Source organism: Arachis stenosperma, chromosome 1 (genome assembly GCF_014773155.1).
Source record: "Arachis stenosperma cultivar V10309 chromosome 1, arast.V10309.gnm1.PFL2, whole genome shotgun sequence".
NCBI lineage: Eukaryota > Viridiplantae > Streptophyta > Magnoliopsida > Fabales > Fabaceae > Arachis > Arachis stenosperma.
In genome coordinates this window covers 113,976,361-114,000,435 of record NC_080377.1, presented here as the reverse complement: position 1 = coordinate 114,000,435, position 24,075 = coordinate 113,976,361, and the positions used below count along the sequence as shown (strand labels likewise).

At 40.1% G+C, this 24,075-nt stretch overlaps 1 non-coding gene across 1 annotated transcript; it reads left to right on the top strand.

Annotated features, from left to right (window-relative positions):
* The first annotated feature begins 21,424 nt into the window (after positions 1-21,424).
* Positions 21,425-21,532, top strand: LOC130956247 (small nucleolar RNA R71). Its single transcript, XR_009077046.1, has one exon. It is a non-coding gene; the product is annotated as a small nucleolar RNA R71 (small nucleolar RNA).
* The last annotated feature ends 2,543 nt before the right edge of the window (positions 21,533-24,075 follow it).

Sequence of the window (24,075 nt, the reverse complement as noted above, 5' to 3'; positions counted from 1 at the left end):
GACACACCAGCTCCGGCCGCCGCACATCTGCCGGACACGTTGGCTCCGACCAACACCGAAGATCTCATCCGAGATCGACCTATAGTTTCAGGTAACCCCTGGAACAGACACCGTCAAATTTTTGGCGCCGTTGCCGGGGAATTCACTTTAAGTGAAATGAGTACCATAATTTTGGTTGTGTAAATATGTGAATAGTATGAATACTTGATTTTTGGTTTGCTAGTAGGTGGGATGGGCCGTTTAGAGTGGTGGATGTCAAACCTTATGGAGTGGTGGAGGTGATTCACCCTACCCATGGAGTCAAGTTCAAGGTTAATGGTCATAGAGTGAAGCTTTATCATGCTCAACCAAAGCAAGCCAAGGAGTTAGAGATTTTCTTCCTTGGGGATGTTCCTAAGTGACCAATGAAGCCATGCAAGTCCAATTTATGACTCTAAACCAAAGTGCTTGGTGGGAGACACCCCACCATGGTGACATTTTCTAATTCTATCTCTTATTTATAGCTTTTTGAACTATTTGTTTTCTTGTGATATGATGCTTAGCTTAGGTTTGTTTGATGATTTTGAGTTGAATACGTTGAATTACTTGTGGATGATGAATTTAGGCTTATATGAATGATTTGAGATAGGTAGGTTATTGTGCTAAGGCTAGGAACCTTAGTTTTGAAGAGAAAAGAAAATTCTGAAACAGGACATCTGTGCGTACGCACCAAGCTGTGCGTGCGCACAACTCTGTGTTTTTAGCGACCTGTGCGGCCGCACAAGCCTGTGCGTCCGCACACACCTTGACGTGCCCTCTGGTCGTAGTGCCAGCACAGCCTGTACATGCGCACTGCCACTTTTTCTCTAATCTGTGTATACGCACATCAGTATGCATACACACAAGTTCCCTTTTGTGCTTCATCTGTGTGGCCGCACAGACGTGTGTGTCCGCATGCTTTTTGCAAGCCCCTCTGGTGGGGGCGAGGGAAGGACCTGTGCGTGGGAATAACCTCCCCCATTCTTATCCTCTGTGCGTGCGCAAAGACCTGTGTGCGCCGCACACCGGCTCTCGTCCACATAAAAAAAGGATGTCCCTCTGTGCGCTCACACGCTGTTGTGCGCCCGCATGTCGTTTTGGTTGCAGTGTTCGCACACTGTGTGCGTTTGCACCCTTCCAAGTTTTTGTCTCTGTGCGTCCGCACAGGTCGTGTTCTGGGCAATAATAGGGCAGGTTGCCCTGTTGAGAGGCAATCACGTCTTTTTCTTCTCTTCTCCGTGGCTGCTCTCTCCCTCTTTTCTCTGCCCAGCTCTGCAGCCACTGCCACCGTTAGCCCTCCACCGGCAACCACCATCTCTCTCCCTTTCTCTTATTTCTCTTCTCTTTTCTTTCTTTCTTTCCCTCTCTTCTCTTTTCTCTTTTCACCACCGGTGAGTTCTCTCCTCCGGTGTTCTTTCAAGCGAACCCAACCGCCGTGATTGCGCAGTGGCTATAAAAAGTACCATTGTTCCTTCCTAGTTCTTGTTCTTTTCAACCTCTATACCTAAGGTTTTTTATCTTTCCTTTCTTTTCATGTTTATATTTTTGCAATTATTTTATTTTCCTTTATGTTTGCTTATATTAAAATTTTTGCTTTCTTAGTTGCTTCTTTGTATTGAAAAGTGTTGTTGCTTGATTATTGGGTTGATTTTTTTATCAATTTTGAGCTTAATTGTGATGAACTTGCACATTGCATACCACATGTTCGATAAAATGCCTCAATGAACATCTTGTTTGATTCATATGACTTGGCCATCATATGTTTTCAATTTATCTTTGGTTAGGCCTATTGTAGGAATTGTGCAACTTCATTTATGGGTTTTAATGTTGATCACATTTTTTTCTAATGCATTTCCTTGTTGGTATACTTTGAGTTCAAACACCCATATTTTCCAAGATTGTGTACCTTATTAATGGGTGACTTTAATTGTAAATGCATTGTGTTGGTAGAATACAAGTTTCATTGTTCATCTTAGAAATTATAATGAGTAATCACTTTACGAATGCTCAACTTTTGATGATGTCTTGATCAAGCATCTTTTCGCTATCGATTAAGAGCATTGTATATGTGATTACCACATGTTGAGAATGAGCAATTGACAACTCTTTTTTGGTGCTTGCTTGAAGTTGCTTCCATTTCTATGTTTCATGTGTGCAACTTAAGCACTTAGTTGCAAAGTTTTGAACTTTAAATTGTCTTAAGAGTGTGATTGCCGTTGTGTGCGGCCGGTGTGTGTGTGTTCCAACCGCGCGCACCATTGGAATATTCACACTGCCATTCTTATGAATCACACTATTTTCAAACTTCCAACTAAGGATTTAGTTTCTTCACTTCATTAAGTGGTTCCTTATTGTTCTATGTTTGTTGTTGTCCTATGACCTTGATATTTTCTGTTTTCTTTTTTTTAGGATGCGAAAGAAGGGTAAAAAACTGGCCGCTTTGCTGGTTGTGGAATCTACAACCCGCGCATCAAGACAATACTTCATGGGTTGCTCGAGTGATCACCCTGACACCTTGATCAACCAAAGAGCCGAGTTCCTATATGGCAAATTTGAGGAAAGGCCAATCCATTGGGAACAGACGCTTAGGGTTTCGATTAAGTACAAAACGGTCATCCATGAGTGAATCGCCTCACTTCATTGGGAGTTCTTAGAGCAAGACCCAATTGAAGTCAATGAAACCATGGTACGGGAATTCTACGCCAACTACAAAAATTGGGAAGCGGAGTCGGTATTCCTTCGGGGCAAGAGGTTGGATACTTCCAATCGAGCTATTAAAGCTATTCTGAAGATTCCCCATATTCTGCCCGAGTATGATGACTATTCAAGGATCAAGGCGAGTGTGTCCAAGGGGAGGGTGTCCGTGACTCCCATACTTGAGAAAACTGGCTGTCCCGGTGCTTCATGGGAGTATAGCAAAGGGATAAATTCTGTTCCCGCATCTATGTCTTACTCTGATTTGAATGCCGAAGCTCGTATATGGCATCAAATTGTGGTAGACTACATCATTCCCAGCACCCATGCTACCCATGTGAGATTCAAGACTGCGTTGCTACTTTGGGATATCATGGAAGGCAAGAGTATAGCCATTGTACCTTTATTACGCACATCGATATAGAAACTGATTGAGAAAAAAAAACATCAACATCTCTTTTCCATCGATGGTGATGCATTTAGCAACAGCAGCAGGGGAAGAGTGGCGTCCGAGAGACATCATGTTCAGGGTCCCTAGAGGCAACAAGTACATCCCGAGGGGAGATCAACCACAACACCCTCTGAGAGGAAGACATCCACATCACCACCACCAAGACTACCAACTTCAGTAATTGCCTTACCTATTCTCTGTCCTCTTCCCGAATTATTCGAAGACATCTTGCACCATATCCACCGCAAGGAGCATTTGGAGCAAAAGCATTTTGAGTGAATAGCGGCAAGGCTAGAAGGAAGAGACCCCGGCCTGCCTCCTAGAGCTTCATTCGAGATAGCTGGGGAGGAGTGTGATGCAGTTGACCAACCCATTTCTGAGTCCACCAGCTGAAGGTGGCCGCTCTTCATCCTCCCAGAGCGTAAGCATGCACGGAGGACCGTGCACAAACTAAGTGTGGGGGGAGGATCGATGATTCCAAGGGGGATAAAAATTTCTCTTTTCAAAGCACTTTGCAATGTTTCTTGTAGTACTTTTTCTTTATTTTGAGTAGTTTTATGTCTATTTTATCTTGTTTGGTTGCTTGTAAATATTTCTTTATCGTTTATGTATGTTTAGTAGTTAGCACTTGCATGTTGCATGATAGAATGAATAAGTTGGTGAAACACCAAGGAATTTCCATGAAGTCTTTTTCTAGGGCGTACCATTGAATGAATTGAAGGAAATATTATGTTTTCCAACTTGCTTGAAGTAGATTATTTATAGAACATGGAAAAGAGCTCGAACAATATACCTTGTGAGTCTTCAGCTTTAATAGATGGTTGCATATTTTCAACCATAATGTTGTTCTTGTGTGTGATTATAACTTCTTTTTGATTGTGATCATTGATTTGCATGATTCTTTATGTCCTATATTTGTGTATAAATGCATTTAGCATGATTGATGCCATTTTTAATGATAAACTCACTAACCTATACGGCCAACCCTTACATGCACCTTTGTTAACCCCCTTGAGCCTATGAATCCCTTTTTGTTCTGATGATAGCACATTACTCCCCTTAAACGGAAAACCATTGATGTCCCCGAATTACTCTCTGATTAGCTTGGGTGGATTAGTGTGTAAATTCTAAGTGTGGGAGAATTTTGGGAAATATTGGTGATGAAGGCATAAGCTTATTATGAAAAATTTTTGGCAATTAGGTAATGCTCATGCATTTCATTAATGAAGACATATTCATTCATAGTTTAATTTTGCTTAATTTTTTTGTACATAACAAGGTATGAAATAAAGAGTAAAATAAAGGATGCATACGCCATGTTTGAAAAGAAAATTCATGAGTGAGGTGAGATGGAAAAAAGAAAAGGAAATGGGTAGATAGGTTATATTGTTATGTGTATATAGGTGACATAGGAATAGGTGGACACTCAAGCTAATCAAAGATCTAATTCTTTAAGTCCACTTAGCCATATTTCATCCTATTTGAACTCTAGCCCCATTACATCCCTTTAAAGACCTCATGATATTTGTTATTCATGCATTAAATACTAGTTGATTGTTAAATGACTTGCAAATCATTGAAACGCATGATAAAAGGAGAATTGAGTGGTTAAACCCTAAATACTGAGCAAATTGAATGGATACACATCCAGTGAAGGGTTTGACCACTCAATTTTATGTTCTTGTCTCTTACATTGTATCTTCTTGCAAGTTGTTTGATTGAGTAATTTTGAAAAGTTTAATTCAGTTCTTTGGACATTGATCTTAATGCATGAACTATTTGCATTGGCCCTTAAGCCTTCTTGTGATGGATTAAAATTTCATGGTTTGTTTCTACTAACTCTCATCATAGTACATGTTGGATATTAGCCTTAAGATAGTTGCATGCATTTAAATAGTATTTAGCATAAGTCATTTTCCCTTTCCATATATCTCCTTTGAGCGTGTTTAGCATGAGGACATGCTAGTGTTTAAGTGTGGGGGAATTGATGAATCCATATTTGACGATGATTTTTGGTTAGAATTAAATGGATTTTGTCACATAAACTCACACTTATTCCCTTGAATAGCATGCTTTTGAATTTTACTCCCAAATTGTGCTTGATTATGAAAATATGCTCTTTTGTGCTTAGTTTGATCTATTTTTATTCCATTTGCCTTCCATTCGATACCTTGATTGTTTGTGAGTGATTTCAGGTGTATAAGGTAGAAATGGGTTGGAGAAGATGGAAGAAGTGCTTGGAAAGTGGAGGAAACATGAAGAATCAAAGGAGGTGAGCTCAGAGACGTGTGCGTGCGCACAGACACTCGTGCGTATGCACAGGAGGGAATTTTTGTAGAGTGTGCGGATGCATACGCCTGTACGTCTGCACAGGTGTCAGCGCATGACTTCATTAGAAAGGCACGTGACTCGTGATTTGGGGGCTTTGGAGGCCCATTTCCGAAGGCTTTTAGCTCATATTGGAGGGGAAATGAAGGACATAACATAGCATATATTTAGAATAGTTTTAGGAGTAGAATAGAAGGTTTGTAGTTTTAGTTTTTTCTAAGTTTTCTCATCTTCTCCATTAGGGTTTTATTAGGGTTTTACATTCCAAGTGCCATTTCCATTTTTGATGATTGGATTTTGCTAATTGACGTTAGGATTTTTTGCTAGTAAAGAATTTTATAAAAATATAGTCGCGTTGTAAGTATAGATTCTAAACCAACAGAAAATCCCTTCGTACAAACGTTTTGGTTGTCACAAGTAACAAACCCCTAAATAAATTAATAACCGAAGTATTCAAACCTCGAGTCGTCTTCTCAAGGAATTGCAGGGAAGTATGTTCTTATTATTGGTTATGAGACTTGTAAATTGGGGGTTTTGAAAGTAAGAAAGAAGTATGTTAAATGATAAGAAAATTAAAAGAGTAATAATAAAATAAACTTTTGGCAAGGTATTAGAACTGGAAGTCCTATCCTTATCAATTGTGATGAGAATTGGATTTTAATCCCACTTAGTTAACCTTTACTAAAGCAAAGGAAAGTCAAGTGGACTAATTAGTTTGATCCTCAAGTCCTAGTCAATCCCTGTGGGAAGACTAGCTTTAGAGCGATCTAGATCAATTAGAATCTGCCAATTTCAACCACTGCTGAGTTTGACAACTCAAGAGTTACCAATTAATCAATCAAAGCCAAAAGGGAATAAAATCTACTTGAATGAAAATAATTTGGATAGAGCCCAAGCATCAATAACATAAATTAGAGAAAACAATCATAAGTCTAAAATACCTCAAATTATATTAATTAATAAAATCCTAACATGAAAAGTTCATAAGCCAAATAGGCAACATAAGTAATACAAGCATTAAAGCATCTGGAAGTAAAAGAGAAATATAAAGTAAAAGGAATATTGAACCTGATGAAGAGTTGAAATCCTAAATCCTTTAAGAGGAATCCTACTCCTAAATCCATAGAGAGAGGAGAGAGCATCGCTCTCTAAAAACTACATCTAAAACCATAAAAAGTGTATTATGAATGAATTCATATGTTGAGTCTCTGCATGTTCCTTGATTTTAATCTGTGTTTCTGGGCCGAAAACTGGGTTGAAATGCGGCCCAGAATCTCTGCCAGTGACTTCTGTAATTCTGCAGATCGCGCACGTCACGCGGCCGCGTCGTCCATGCGACCGCGTCACTCAGCGTTTTTCGTACCACGCGTGCGTGTCGTTCACGCATTCGCGTCGTTCGTGCAGCTTCCAATCTGCGCAGTCGCGTTAGGCACGCGAGCACATCACGGTAATTCCTTCTATTTCGCGCGATCGCGTGAGCCATACGACCGTGTGACTTCTCGCTGGTCATCTCCTCAATTCCTTGTGTTTCTTCCATTTTTGCATGATTCCTCTTCATTCCTTACGCCATTCCTGCCCTATGAAGCCTGAACCACTTAACATACAGATCACGGCATCGAATGGTACGAAGGAAGATAAAAATATACAAGTAAAAGGTCCTTAGGAAGCAAGTTATTAATCATAGGATATTTTTAGGAAGCAATTGTAAATACATGCAAATCATATGAATAAGTGGGTGAAAAGGTTGATAAAACCACTTAATAAAACACAATATAAACCATAAAATAGTGGTTTATCAACCTCCCCACACTTAAACATTAGCATGTCCTCATGCTAAACTTAAGGAGACTAAATAAATGAGTAGTGAAAGGCAAGACTCATGCAATGCAACCTATGAATGTGAATGCAACTACATGCTAAAAATGATTCTACCTACTTGGTGAAAAAGTAAATAAATCTTTTAAGAATAAATATGAGCTGGATTTCACTAATTCAAATCACAAAATAAAGTACAGATAACTTGCAAGAAGAAGATAGCTCATGAAAGCAGGGAACATAGAATTAAGCACTGAACCCTTACTTGTAGTGTATATCATTCTAACTCTCAAGTGTCTAGGGTCAATTCTCTCAATTCTCTACTAATCTTGCTTTCTATAGCTTGCCCTTCATCTAACAATCAACAAAAATTTAATGCACCACTACACAAATCAAGAGGTCTTTTAAGGGTTGTAATGGGGTTAGGGTCAAGGTGGGATTGTATTTGGCCAAGTGGACTAAAATTTGAATCCTTAATTAACATAAACTTTCCACCTAACTTAAGACAATTCATTTAATTAAAATACAAAATCTAACTTCCCATTAACTGTGTTTTCCACATATTCATGCATCCTAAATTTGAGTTCAGTACATATGCACTGATATCAACACTTACTTTGGGGCATTTTGTCCCCTTTTATTATTTGCTTTTTTTTTCTTTCTTTTTTCACTTTGTTTTCCTCTTTTTATTATTATTATTATTTTTCTTTTATTCTTCTCAATGCATATGATTAAAATATTGAATGCAATAATATATGCTCAACTATTATTTTGCACATTTTCACTAAAATATACAACACCCAATTACTCAAACCAAATATTTTCAAATCCAACTTTCCCACACTTAAATCATGAGCACGTTTACTAGTCTAAGCTAATTAAGGATTCAAATTAAGGACATTATTATTTTCCGCTTAGAGTTAGTAATGAGCTAAAGTAAAGAACAAATGGATAAAATAGGCTCAAATTGGTTTGCAAAGGATAATGGAAGGGTAAGGCCATATGGGTATGTAAGCTTAGTGAAACAAGGCCTCAATCATATAAGTGTATGCATACATCAAATAATGGAAATACAGAATTAAGCGAGACAAAGATTACAATTTTAGAGAGAATAACACACAAAAATAAAATATATTGGTTGATAAAATGCAACCAATCAAACAGGCTCAAAATCTCACTGGTTTTGTGTGTTCGAGCTCTAAACTATGTTCCAAAATAATATTTCTTCATACAAGTTTTTTTTTTCAAAAAGTTTTTAATTTAAATTAGTGAAATACTATAAAAAGTTTCTTGAAAAAGAAAATATTACTTCAACCAAGTGGTAAAATATGCACAAAATCAAACAAACATGCAATCAAACATGCAAATGCAACAATGAAAAATAAAAAAATGGTGTTGAGAAGGGACTAACTAACCCGTGGAGATCGGTATCGACCTCCCCACACTTAAATATTGCACCGTCCTCGGTGCATGCAAAGATGTGCAGGTGGCGGGGGTTGTGGTTCTTTAGCCGGTGCTCGTTGTAGAGTCTTTCTCTTTACTCTTCCTGGTGGCCAGCCTGAAAAAGGGAAAAAGGAAAGGGACATGAAGTCAAAGGGATAGAGCAAGGGAGAGGGCAGTACATGTAAGAATCATGCCAAAATAAAGAAGAATGTCGTTAACACATGGTCGCGATTCCATGAAATTAGGACATCAATGGAAGCATATCATGATAAATTGAGGCAATTAAATGCAAGATGTTTAATGGCATGCTGGCAAAGGCATGAGTAGCGTAAATCAAGCATTAAAAGCCTTAATGTATTATTAGTCGTGAGAAACTAACAATAACGTTTGTATTGACAATTATATTTAATTAATAAAATATTGAAAAGGGTTTTGTGAAAAACAGGCATTAGAGTAGAAGGATAGAATAATTAGGAATGCACAATGCCATACGGACTTTTTCACAAATACAAAGCATGCATATTAAATAAGGTATAGAAGGTATTAAATTGAACATGCAAGCACCCTTAAAAAAATAATATATAATTGTCAAGCAATTTCTTAACAATCCATAAGCAAAATAATGTCCCAAATTAATTTTTCAACACCAATGAAGATAATGCAATGAATGAAAGTATGCAAATAAATAGAATGAAATAGAATGGAAGTGAAGAGAGATGAAGAATAAGAAAGTAAGAAAAGGAGGAAGAAAGAAGAAAAGATAGAAGAGATTAGGATGAGAAAAGAAAAAACAAGATAATTGGCGCTGATCTGGATAAGTTGTGCGGCGCAGGTGATGCGAGCGTGGGGCACGCGGTTGCGTGGGTCGCGCTTTGATGAAGTGACGCGAATGCATGTGGCACGCGGACGCATGACTCGATTTGTGCTGGTGGCGCGAGCGTAGCCTCGCGTTCGCACAACTCTCTGTTTAAATGCATTTTGCCAAAAATCTGGGTGACGCGGTCGCGTGGGGGACGCGATCGCAAGGATGGCCTATTTTGAAAAAATGACGCGAACACATGGGGCACGCATTCGCGTGGTAGGGCTTGTGCTTCCAGCACGAGTCCAGCCACGTTCCAGCTCAACTTTCGGCCATATACCCTTTTTACGTTGATTTTGAGGCACGCGTTCGCGTGGGTGACGCGGACGCGTAGGGAGGCTATTTCGTTAAGGGCGTGGACGCGTCAGCGACGTGGTCGCGTGGATCAAGTTGTGCCAAAGGCACGCCTCTAGCCACACTTTCGCGTGACTCTCTGTTCAATTTATTTTCTTCCTAACGCACCTATGACGCGGACGCATCGGCGACTGGTGGACGAAATTGTGATTCATTTGTTATTGTATTTAGTAAAATTCATTGCTTTTTCTTTCCCTGGCAATGGCGCCAAAAACATGATGCCAATACCATAGTTCACAACTATGTGTGGTCACAACTCTGTTCAACTAACCAGCAAGTGTACTGGATCGTCCAAGTAATACCTTACGTGAGTAAGGGTCGATCCCACAGAGATTGTTGGTATGAAGCAAGCTATGGTCATCTTGTAAATCTCAGTCAGGCGGATTATAATTGATTATGGATTTTCGAAAATAAATAACAAATAATAAACATAAAATAAAGATAAAGTTACTCATGTATTTCCATGGTGGAAATTTCAGATAGGTGTATGGAGATGCTGTGCTCCTTCTGAAACTCTGCTTCACTACTTACTCATCCAATCCTTCTTACTCCTTTCCACGGCAAGCTGTATGTAGGGCATCACCGTTGTCAATGGCTACATCCCATCCACTCACTGAAAAAGGTCCAAATGCTCTGTCACAGCACGGCTAATCATCTGTCGGTTCTCAATCAGGTTGGAATAGAATCCCTTGATTCTTTTGCGTCTGTCACTAACGCCCAGCCTTAAGGAGTTTGAAGCTCGTCACAGTCATTCAATCCCGAAATCCTACTTGGTATACCACAGACAAGGTTAGACTTTCCGGATTCCCATGAATGCCGCCATCAATTCTAGCTTATACCACGAAGATTCTGATTAAGGAATCCAAGAGATACTCGTCCGGTCTAAGGTAGAACGGAAGTGGTTGTCAGTCATGCGCGTTCATAGGTGAGAATGATGATGAGTGTCACGGATCATCACATTCATCAAGTTGAAGTGCAACGAATATCTTAGAATAGGAATAAAGAGAATTGAATAGAAAATAATAGTAATTGCATTGAAACTTGAGGTACAGCAGAGCTCCACACCCTTAATCTATGGTGTGTAGAAACTCCACCGTTGAAAATACATAAGTGAAAGGTTCAGGCATGGCCAAGAGGCCAGCCCCCATGATCTGAGAACTAATCGTCCCAAGATGTCTAATACACTAGTAAAAAGTCCTATTTATAATAAACTAGCTACTAGGGTTTACAGGAATAAGTAATTGATGTATAAATCCACTTCCGGGGCCCACTTGGTGTATGTTTGGGCTGAGCTTGATCTATCCATGAGCTAAGGCTTCTTTTGGAGTTGAACACCAAGTTGTAACGTGTTTTGGGCGTTCAACTCCGGGTCGTGACGTGTTTCTGGCGTTTTACTCCAGACAGCAACATGGAATTGGCGTTGAGCGCCAATTTTCGTCGTCAATTTTCAAATAAAGTACGAACTATTATATATTGCTGGAAAGCTCTGGATGTCTACTTTTCAACGCCATTGAGAGCGCGCCATTTAGAATTTTGTAGCTCCAGAAAATCCATTTGAGTGCAGGGAGGTCAGATTCCAACAGCATCAGCAGTCCTTTGTCAGCCTCCTATCAGAGTTTTGCTCAAGTCCCTCGATTTCAGCCAGAAATTACCTGAAATCATAGAAAAACATGCAAACTCATAGTAAAGTCCAGAAATGTGAATTTAACATAAAAACTAATGAAAATATCCCTAAAAGTAGCTTGAACTTACTAAAAACTACCTAAAAACAATGCCAAAAAGCGTATAAATTATCCACTCATCACAACACCAAACTTAAATTGTTGCTTGTCCCCAAGCAACTGAAAATCAATTAGGATAAAATGAAGAGAATATACTATAAATCCCAAAATATCAATGAATATTAATTCTAATTAGATGAGCGGGACTTGTAGCTTTTTGCTTCTGAACAGTTTTGGCATCTCACTTTTTCCTTTGAAGTTCAGAATGATTGGCTTCTCTAGGAACTTAGAATTTCGGATAGTGTTATTGACTTTCCTAGTTAAGTATGTTGATTCTTGAACACAGCTACTTTTATGAGTCTTGGCTGTGGCCCTAAGCACTTTGTTTTCTAGTATTACCACCGGATACATAAATGCCACAGACACATAACTGGGTGAACCTTTTCAAATTGTGACTCAGCTTTGCTAGAGTCCCCAGTTAGAGGTGTCCAGAGCTCTTAAGCACACTCTTTTTGCTTTGGATCACGACTTTAACCACTCAGTCTCAAGCTTTTCACTTGGACCTTCATGACACAAGCACATGGTTAGGGACAGCTTGATTTAGCCGCTTAGGCCTAGATTTTATTTCCTTGGGCCCTCCTATCCATTGATGCTCAAAGCCTTGGATCCTTTTTACCCTTGCCTTTTGGTTTTAAGGGCTATTGGCTTTTTCTGCTTGCTTTTTCTTTTTCTTTCTAATTTTTTTCCAAGCTTTTGCTTTTTCACTGCTTTTTCTTGCTTCAAGAATCAATTTTATGATTTTTCAGATCATCAATAATATTTCTCTTTGTTCATCATTCTTTCAAGAGCCAACAATTTTAACATTCATAAACAACAAGATGAAAAATATGCACTGTTTAAGCATTCATTCAGAAAACAAAAAGTATTGTCACCACATCAATATAATTAAATTAAATTCAAGGATAAATTTGAAACTCATGTACTTCTTGTTCTTTTGAATTAAAACATTTTTCATTTAAGAGTGGTGAAGGATTAATAGAATTATTTATAACTTTAAGACATAGTTACTAAACACTAATGATCATGAAGTAGAGACACAAAACATAATTGAACACAACATAAAAACCGAAAAGCAGAAAGAAATAAGAACAAGGAATGAATCCACCTTAGTGGCGTCTTCTTCTTGAAGGACCAACAATGTCCTTAAGCTCTTCTATGTCCCTTCCTTGCCTTTGTTGCTCCTCCCTCATTGCTCTTTGATCTTCTCTTATTTCGTGGAGAATGATGGAGTGCTCATGATGTTCCACCCTTAATTGTTCCACATTGTAGCTCAAATCTTCTAGGGAAGTGTTGAGTTGTTCCCAATAGTTGTTGGGAGGAAAGTGCATCCCTTAAGGCATCTCAGGGATTTCTTGATGATGAGCTTCCTCATGCATCTCTTGAGATCCGTGGAGGGTCTCTCTTGCTTGCTCCATCCTTTTCTTGGTGATAGGCTTATCTTCTTCAATGAGGATGTCTCCTTCTATGATAACTCCAGCTGAGTAACATAGATGGCAAATAAGATGAGGAAAAGCTAGCCTTGCCGTGTTGGAGGACTTATCGGCTATTTTGTAGATTTCATTGGAGATGACTTCATGAACTTCTACTTCCTCTCCGATCATGATGCTATGAATCATGATGGCCCGATCCACAGTAACTTCAGATTGGTTGCTAGTGGGAATGATGGAGCGTTGAATGAACTCCAACCATCCTCTAGCTACAAGCTTGAGGTCCAGTCTTCTCAGTTGAACTGGCTTGCCTTTGAAGTCTCTTTTCCATTGAGCTCCGTCCATACATATGTCCATGAGGACTCGGTCCAACCTTTAATCAAAGTTGACCCTTCTAGTATAGGGGCGTGCATCTCCTTGCATCATGGGCAAGTTGAATGCCAACCTCACATTTTTCGGACTAAAATCTAAGTATTTCTCCCGAACCATTGTGAGATAATTCTTTGGACTCGGGTTCACACTTTGATCATGGTTCCTAGTGATCCATGCATTGGCATAGAACTCTTGAACCATTAAAATTCTGACTTGTTGCATGGGGTTGGTTAGGACTTCCCAACCTCTTCTTCGGATTTCATGTCGGATCTTCGGATACTCATTTTTCTTGAGCTTGAAAGGGACCTCAGGGATCACCTTCTTCTTTGCCACAACATCATAGAAGTGGTCTTGATGGCTTTTGGAGATGAATCTTTCCATCTCCCATGACTCGGAGGTGGAAGCTTTTGTCTTCCCATTTCCTTTTCTAGAGGATTCTCCGGCCTTAGGTGCCATTGATGGTAATGGAAAACAAAAAAGATTATGCTTTGAACACACCAAACTTAAAATATTGGTCGCCCTCGAGCAAGAGAAGAAAGAAAAGAAGAAGAAGAAGAAAATATGGAGGAGAAGGGGGAGTGTAGGTTTTGGCCAAGGTATAGAAGAGGGGGTTGTGTTGTGTGAAAATGAAGTAGAATGGAGGGGTTTATATAGGAAAAGGGGAGAGGGTAGGTTCGGCCATTTAGGGTGGGATTGGGTGGGAAAGTGTTTTTGAATTTTGAAGGTGGGTGGGGTTTATGGGGAAGAGTGGATGGATGTGAGTGGTGAATGGGGTAATTGGGAAGAGAGATTGAAGTTGTTGGGAAGTGTGTTTTGGGGAAGAGTGTTATAGGATTAGGAGGTAAGGTGGGAATATGTTAGGTGGGGATCCTATGGGGTCCACAGATCATGAGATGATCCTGTGGGGTCCACAGATCCTGAGATGTCAAGGATTTACATCCCTGGACCAATTAGGCATGTAAAATACCTTTGCATACCATTCTGGCGTTTAAACGCTGAGGTGATGCACGTTCTGGGCGTTCAACGCCCATGTGTAGCATGTTTCTGGCGTTGAACGCCAGTTCCATGCTTGTTACTAGCGTTCAGCACCAGCTTTCCTCGAGGCACATTCCTGGCATTCAAACGCCAGGATGTTGCTTGTTTCTGGCGTTCAGCGCCAGATTCATGCTCTGTTCTGGCGTTGAACGCCAGCCAGATGCTCCTTACTGGCGTTGAACGCCAGGATGTCCTTCCTCCAGGATGTGATTTTTCTTCTGCTGTTTTTGATTCTGTTTTTAGTTTTTATATTTTTTTTCGTGACTCGACATGATCATGTACCTAATAAAACACAAAATAACAATAAAATAAAATTAAAATTAGATAAATAAAAATTGGGTTTCCTCCAAATAAGTGCTCTTTTAATGTCATTAGCTTGACAGTGGGCTCTCATGGAGCCTCATAGGTGATCAGGTCAATGTTGTATAGTCCCAACACCAAACTTAGAGTTTGGTTGTGGGGATGTAACACCAAACTTAGAGTTTGGTTGTGGCCTCCCAACACCAAACTTAGAGTTTGACTGTGGGGGCTCTTCTTGACTCTGAACTGAGAGAAGCTTTTCATGCTTCCTCTCTATGGTTGTAGAGGGAGATTGGTGCGCGAAATTGTGATCACTACACAACTTTGCACAACTAACCAGCAAGTGCACTGGGTCGTCCAAGTAATACCTTACGTGAGTAAGGGTCGATCACACGGAGATTGTTGGTATGAAGCAAGCTATGGTCGCCTTGTAAATCTTAGTCAGGCAGACTCAAATGGGTATAGTGATATATGAATAAAACATAAAGATAAAGATAGAGGTACTTATGTAATTCATTGGTAAGAACTTCAGATAAGCGTATGAAGATGCCTTCCCTTCCGTCTCTCTGCTTTCCTACTGTCTTCATCCAATCCTTCTTACTCCTTTCCATGGCAAGCTTATGTAGGGTTTCACCGTTGTCAGTGGCTACCTCCCATCCTCTCAGTGAAAATGTTCCTATGCTCTGTCACAGCATATGGCTAATCAGCTGTCGGTTCTCGGTCAGGCCGGAATAAAATCCATCGATTCTTTTGCGTCTGTCACTAACGCCCCGCCTGCTAGGAGTTTGAAGCACGTCACAGTCATTCAATCATTGAATCCTACTCAGAATACCACAGACAAGGTTAGACCTTCCAGATTCTCTTGAATGCCGCCATCAGTTCTTGCCTATACCACGAAGACTCTGATCTCACGGAATGGCTGGCTCGTTTGTCAGGAGAGCACTCGGTTGTCAGGCGATCAACCATGCATCGTGTATCAGGAATCCAAGAGATATTCACTGGAGCCTTGATTGCTTGTAGAACAAAAGTGGTTGTCAGTCACCTTGTTCATAGGTGAGAATGATGATGAGTGTCACGGATCATCACATTCATCAAGTTGAAGAACAAGTGATATCTTGGACAAAGAACAAGCGGAATTGAGTAGAAGAACAATAGTAATTGCATTAATACTCGAGGTACAGCAAAGCTCCACACCTTAATCTATGGTGTGTAGAAACTCCACCGTTGAAAATACATAAGAACAAGGTCTAGGCATGGCCGTGAGGCCAGCCTCCCAATGATCTAAGAACTAGATGCCCAAAGATGATCAAAGGATCTAAAAATAATCCAAAGATGAAAATACAATAGTAAGAGGTCCTATTTATAAGAAACTAGTAGCCTAGGGTGTACAGAGATGAGTAAATGACATAAAAATCCACTTCCGGGCCCACTTGGTGTGTGCTTGGACTGAGCAATGAAGCAATTTCGTGTAGAGACTCTTCTTGGAGTTAAACGCCAGCTTTTATGCCAGTTTGGGCGTTTAACTCCCATTTAGGTGCCAGTTCCGGCGTTTAACGCTGGAATTTCTGAGGGTGACTTTGAACGCCGGTTTGGGCCATCAAATCTTGGGCAAAGTATGCACTATCATATATTGCTGGAAAGCCCAGGATGTCTACTTTCCAACGCCGTTGAGAGCGCGCCAATTGGGCTTCTGTAGCTCCAGAAAATCCACTTCGAGTGCAGGGAGGTCAGAATCCAACAGCATCTGCAGTCCTTTTCAGTCTCTGGATCAGATTTTTGCTCAGGTCCCTCAATTTCAGCCAGAAAATACCTGAAATCACAGAAAAATACACAAACTCATATTAAAGTCCAGAAAAGTGAATTTTAACTAAAAACTAATAAAAATATACTAAGAACTTAACTAAAACTACTAAAAACATACTAAAAACAATGCCAAAAAGGGTACAAATTATCCGCTCATCACAACACCAAACTTAAATTGTTGCTTGTCCCCAAGCAACTGAAAATCAAATATGATAAAAAGAAGAGAATATACTATAGACTCCAAATTATCAATGAAACTTAGCTCCAAATTAGATGAGCGGGACTAGTAGCTTTTTGCCTCCAAACAGTTTTGGCATCTCACTTTATCCTTTGAAATTCAGAATGATTGGCTTCTTTAGGAACTCAGAATCCAGATAATGTTATTGATTCACCTAGTTAAGTATGATGATTCTTGAACACAGCTACTTATTGAGTCTTGGCCGTGGCCCAAAGCACTCTGTCTTCTAGTATTACCACCGGATACATACATGCCACAGACACATAATTGGGTGAACCTTTTCAGATTGTGACTCAGCTTTGCTAAAGTCCCCAATTGGAGGTGTCCAGGGTTCTTAAGCACACTCTTTTTGCCTTGGATCACAACTTTATTTCTTTCTTTTTCTTTCTTTTTTTTTTCGTTTTTTTTTTGTATTCACTGCTTTTTCTTGCTTCAAGAATCATTTTTATGATTTTTCGGATCCTCAGTAACATGTCTCCTTTTTCATCATTCTTTCAAGAGCCAACAATTTTAACATTCATGAACAACAAATTCAAAAGACATATGCACTGTTCAAGCATACATTCAGAAAACAAAAAGTATTGTCACTACATCAAACTAATTAAGCTAGTTTTAAAGATGAATTCGAAATCCTGTACTTCTTGTTCTTTTGTAATAAAAACAGTTTTCATTTAAGAAAGGTGATGGATTCATAGGACATTCATAACTTTAAGGCATAGACACTAAGACACTAATGATCACAAGACACAAACATGGACAAACATAAGCATTAATTTTCGAAAAACAGAAAATAAAGAACAAGGAGATTAAAGAACGGGTCCACCTTAGTGATGGCGGCTCTTTCTTCCTCTTGAAGATCCTATGGAGTGCTTGAGCTCCTCAATGTCTCTTCCTTGTCTTTGTTGCTCCTCTCTCATGATTCTTTGATCTTCTCTAATTTCATGGAGGATGATGGAGTGTTCTTGATGCTCCACCCTTAGTTGTCCCATGTTGGAACTCAGTTCTCCTAGGGAGGTGTTCAGTTGCTCCCAATAGTTTTGTGGAGGAAAGTGCATCCCTTGAGGCATCTCAGGGATCTCATGATGAGTGGGGTCTCTTGTGTGCTCCATCCTTTTCTTAGTGATGGGCTTATCCTCATCAATGGGGATGTCTCCCTCTATGTCAACTCCAACTGAATAACAGAGGTGACAAATGAAATGAGGAAAGGCTAACCTTGCTAAGGTAGAGGACTTGTCCGCCACCTTATAGAGTTCTTGGGCTATAACCTCATGAACTTCCACTTCTTCTCCAATCATGATGCTATGAATCATGATGGCCCGGTCTAGAGTAACTTCGGACCGGTTGCTAGTGGGAATGATTGAGCGTTGGATAAACTCCAACCATCCTCTAGCCACGGGTTTGAGGTCATGCCTTCTCAATTGAACCGGCTTGCCTCTTGAATCTCTCTTCCATTGAGCGCCCTCTTCACAAATGTCTGTGAGGACTTGGTCCAACCTTTGATCAAAGTTGACCCTTCTAGTGTAAGGATGTTCATCTCCTTGCATCATGGGCAAATTGAATGCCAACCTTACACTTTCCGGACTAAAATCCAAGTATTTCCCCCGAACCATAGTAAGATAATTCTTTGGATTCGGGTTTCCATTTTGATCATGGTTCTTGGTGATCCATGCATTGGCATAGAACTCTTGAACCATCAAGATTCCGACTTGTTGAATGGGGTTGGTAAGAACTTCCCAACCTCTTCTTCGGATCTCATGTCGAATCTCCGGATATTCACCCTTTTTGAGTGAAAAAGGGACCTCGGGGATCACCTTCTTCAAGGCCACAACTTCATAGAAGTGGTCTTGATGCACCCTTGAGATGAATCTTTCCATCTCCCATGACTCGGAGGTAGAAGCTTTTGCCTTCCCTTTCCTCTTTCTAGAGGTTTCTCCGGCCTTGGATGCCATAAATGGTTATGGAAAAACGAAAAAGCAACGCTTTTACCACACCAAACTTAAAAGGTTTGCTCGTCCTCGAGCAAAAGAAGAAAGAAGAGAGTAGAAGAAGAAGAAATGAGGAAGAATGGAATGGCTTTGTGTTCGGCCAAAGAGGGGGAGAAGTGGTGTTTAGGTTGTGTGAAAATGAAGGGGTGAAGAAGGGTATATATAGGAGAGGGGGGGCATGGTTCGGTCAAGTGAGGGTGGGAAAGTGGTTTGAATTTGAATGGTGAGGTAGGTGGGGTTTTATGAAGGATGGATGTGAGTGGTGAAGAGGAAGAAGGGATTTGATAGGTGAAGGGTTTTTGGGGAAGAGGAGTTGAGGTGATTGGTGAATGGGTGAAGAAGAGAGAGAGAGTGGTGGGGTTGGTGGGGATCCTGTGGGGTCCACAGATCCTGTGGTGTCAAGGAAAAGTCATCCCTGCACCAAATGGCATTCAAAATCACGTTTTGAGCCATTTCTGGCGTTAAACGCCGGGCTGGTGCCCATTCCTGGCGTTTAACGCCAGGTTCTTGCCCTTTTCTGGCGTTTAACGCCAGTCTGGTGCCCCTTTCTGGCGTTAAACGCCCAGAATGGTGCCAGACTGGGCGTTAAACGCCCAACTGCTAGCCTCACTGGCGTTTAAACGCCAGTGGGTTCTTCCTCCAGGGTGTGCTGTTTTTCTTCCTGTTTTTCATTCTGTTTTTGCTTTTTCAATTGATTTTGTGTCTTCTTATGATCATCAACCTACAAAAAAATTAAAATAACAAAAGAAAATAGATAAAATATAATATTGGGTTGCCTCCCAACAAGCGCTTCTTTAATGTCAGTAGCTTGACAGATGGCTCTCATGGAGCCTCACATTTTCTCAGAGCAATGTTGGAACCTCCCAACACCAAACTTAGAGTTTGAATGTGGGGGTTCAACACCAAACTTAGAGTTTGGTTGTGGCCTCCCAACACCAAACTTAGAGTTTGACTGTGGGGGCTCTGTTTGACTCTGATTTGAGAGAAGCTCTTCATGCTTCCTCTCCATGATGACAGAGGGATATCCTTGAGCCTTAAACACCAAGGATTCTTCATTCACTTGAATGATCAACTCTCCTCTATCAACATCAATCACAGCCTTTGCTGTGGCCAGGAAGGGTCTGCCAAGGATGATGGTTTCATCCATGCACTTCCCAGTCTCTAGGATTATGAAATCCGCAGGGATGTAATGGTTTTCAATCTTCACCAAAACATCCTCTACAAGTCCATGAGCTTGTTTTCTTGAGTTGTCTGCCATCTCTAATGAGATTCTTGCAGCTTGCACCTCAAAGATCCCTTGCTTCTCCATTACAGAGAGAGGCATGAGGTTTACACTTGACCCTAAGTCACACAGAGCCTTCTTGAAGGTTATGGTGCCTATGGTACAAGGTATTGAAAACTTCCCAGGATCTTGTCTCTTTTGAGGTAATTTCTGCCTAGACAAGTCATCCAGTTCTTTGGTGAGCAAAGGAGGTTCATTCTCCCAAGTCTCATTTCCAAATAACTTGTCATTTAGCTTCATGATTGCTCCAAGGTATTTAGCAACTTGCTCTTCAGTGACATACTCATCCTCTTCAGAGGAAGAATACTCATCAGAGCTCATGAAAGGCAGAAGTAAATCCAATGGAATCTCTATGGTCTCATTTTGAGCCTCAGATTCCCATGGTTCCTCATTGGGAAACTCAATGGAGGTCAGTGCACGCCCACTGAGGTCTTCCTCAGTGGCGTTCACTTCCTCTCCTTCCTCTCCAAATTCGGCCATGTTGATGGCCTTGCACTCTCCTTTTGGATTTTCTTCTGTGTTGCTTGGGAGAGTACTAGGAGGGAGTTCAGTAACTTTCTTGCTCAGCTGTCCCACTTGTGCCTCCAAATTCCTAATGGAGGACCTTGTTTCAGTCATGAAACTTTGAGTGGTTTTGATTAGATCAGAGACTATAGATGCTAAGTCAGAGGGGTTCTGCTTAGAATTCTCTGTCTGTTGCTGAGAAGATGATGGAAAAGGCTTGCCATTGCTAAACCTGTTTCTTCCACCATTATTGTTGTTGAAACCTTGTTGAGGTTTCTCTTGATTCTTCCATGAGAAATTTGGGTGATTTCTCCATGAAGAATTATAGGTGTTTCCATAGGGTTCTCCTAGGTAATTCACCTCTTCCATTGAAGGGTTCTCAGGATCATAAGCTTCTTCCTTAGATGAAGCATCCTTAGTACTGCTTGGTGCACTTTGCATTCCAGACAGACTTTGAGAAATCAAATTGACTTGTTGAGTCAATATCTTGTTCTGAGCCAAAATGGCATTCAGAGTATCAATCTCAAGAACTCCTTTCTTCTGATTAGTCCCATTGTTCACAGGATTCCTTTCAGAAGTGTACATGAATTGGTTATTTGCAACCATTTCAATTAGCTCTTGAGCTTCTGTAGGCGTCTTCTTCAAATGAAGAGATCCTCCAGCAGAGCTATCCAAAGACATCTTGGATAGTTCAGAGAGACCATCATAGAAAATACCTATGATGCTCCATTCAGAAAGCATGTCAGAAGGACATTTTCTGATCAATTGTTTGTATCTTTCCCAAGCTTCATAGAGGGATTCTCCATCCTTCTGTCTGAAGGTTTGGACTTCCACTCTAAGCTTACTCAATTTTTGAGGTGGAAAGAACTTTGCCAAGAAGGCATTGACTAGCTTTTCCCATGAGTCCAGGCTTTCTTTAGGTTGTGAGTCCAACCATGTCCTAGCTCTGTCTCTTACAGCAAAAGGGAATAGCATAAGTCTGTAGACCTCAGGGTCAACCCCATTAGTCTTGACAGTGTCACAGATTTGCAAGAATTCAGCTAAAAACTGATGAGGATCTTCCAATGGAAGTCCATGAAACTTGCAATTCTGTTGCATTAGAGAAACTAATTGAGGCTTAAGCTCAAAGTTGTTTGCTCCAATGGCAGGGATAGAGATGCTTCTCCCATAGAAATCGGGAGTAGGTGCAGTAAAGTCACCCAGCACCTTCCTTGCATTGTTTGCATTGTTGTTGTTTTCGGCTGCCATGTCTTCTTCTTCTTTGAAGATTTCTGTTAGGTCCTCTATAGAGAATTGTGCCTTAGCTTCTCTTAGCTTTCGCTTCAAGGTCCTTTCAGGTTCAGGGTCAGCTTCAACAAGAATGCCTTTGTCTCTGCTCCTGCTCATATGAAAGAGAAGAGAACAAGAAAATGTGAAATCCTCTATGTCACAGTATAGAGATTCCTTGAGGTGTCAGAGGAAAAGAAAAATAGAAGACAGAGGTAGAAAATTCGAACTTAATCAGATAGAGTTCGAATTGTGCATTGAGAAGGAGTGGTACTCCATAAATAGAAGGATGTGGGAAGAGGGGAAGAGAATTTTTCGAAAATTAATTAAAAAGTTTTTAAAAACATTTTGAAAAATTGATTGATAATTTTCGAAAACTCAAAGTGGAAAAGGAATCAAGTGATTTTTGAAAAAGAATTGAAATTAGAAATCAAAAAGATTTGATTGAACATTATTTTGAAAAAGATGAGGTTAAGAAGATATGATTGGTTTTAAAAAATATGTGATTGAGAAGATATGATTTGAAAACAATTTTAAAAAGATTTGATTTTAAAAATTAATGACTTGCCTAACAAGAAAAGATATGATTCAAACATTAAACCTTTCTCAACAGAAAAGGCAACATACTTGAAATGTTGAATCAAATCATTAATTGATAGCAAGTATCTTTGAAAAAGGAAAGAAATTGATTTTGAAAACATTTGATTGAAAAGATATGATTTGAAAAAGATTTGATTTTGAAAAATTTTGAAAACTTGAAAAAAAATTGATTTGAAAACAAAATTCTCCCCCTTGTGCCATCCTGGCGTTAAACGCCCAGAATGGTATCCATTCTGGCGTTTAACGCCCAAAATGCTACCTTTTTGGGCGTTAAACGCCCAACCAGGTACCCTGGCTGGCGTTTAAACGCCAGTCTGTCCTTCTTCACTGGGCGTTTTGAACGCTCAACTTTTTCTGTGTAATTCCTCTGCTGCATGTTCTGAATCTTCAGTTCCCTGTACTATTGACTTGAAAATAGAACCAAGATCAAATAAACAATACATGCAAGACACCAAACTTAAAATTAGACACTAAACTTAAACAAGAAACATAAAATATTTTTGGTTTTTATGATTTTGTAAATTTTTTTGTGCTTTTTCGAAAATTATATGAAAATAGAAAATAAAGGTTTCAGAATTCTCAGTTTGGATTCCAGGAATCATTGCAATGCTAGTCTAAGACTCCGGTCCAGGAATTAGACATGGCTTCACAGCCAGCCAAGCTTTCAAAGAAAGCTTCGGTCCAAAACACTAGACATGGCCAATGGCCAGCCAAGCCTTAGCAGATCATTGCTCCAATAGCAAGATTGATAGAAATCAACAAGCTTTTGTGATGATTAGTTGAAACCTCAGTCCAATAAGATTAGACATGGCTTTACAGCCAGCCAGACTTCAACAGATCATCATGAAACACTAGAATTCATTCTTAAGAACTCTGAAGAAAAAAATACCTAATCTAAGCAACAAGATGAACCGTCAGTTGTCCATACACAAAACAATCCCCGGCAACGGCGCCAAAAACTTGGTGCGCGAAATTGTGATCACTACACAACTTTGCACAACTAACCAGCAAGTGCACTGGGTCGTCCAAGTAATACCTTACGTGAGTAAGGGTCGATCCCACGGAGATTGTTGGTATGAAGCAAGCTATGGTCGCCTTGTAAATCTTAGTCAGGCAGACTCAAATGGGTATAGTGATATACGAATAAAACATAAAGATAAAGATAGAGGTACTTATGTAATTCATTGGTAAGAACTTCAGATAAGCGTATGAAGATGCCTTCCCTTCCGTCTCTCTGCTTTCCTACTGTCTTCATCCAATCCTTCTTACTCCTTTCCATGGCAAGCTTATGTAGGGTTTCACCGTTGTCAGTGGCTACCTCCCATCCTCTCAGTGAAAATGTTCCTATGCTCTGTCATAGCATATGGCTAATCAGCTGTCGGTTCTCGGTCAGGCCGGAATAAAATCCATCGATTCTTTTGCGTCTGTCACTAACGCCCCACCTGCTAGGAGTTTGAAGCACGTCACAGTCATTCAATCATTGAATCCTACTCAGAATACCACAGACAAGGTTAGACCTT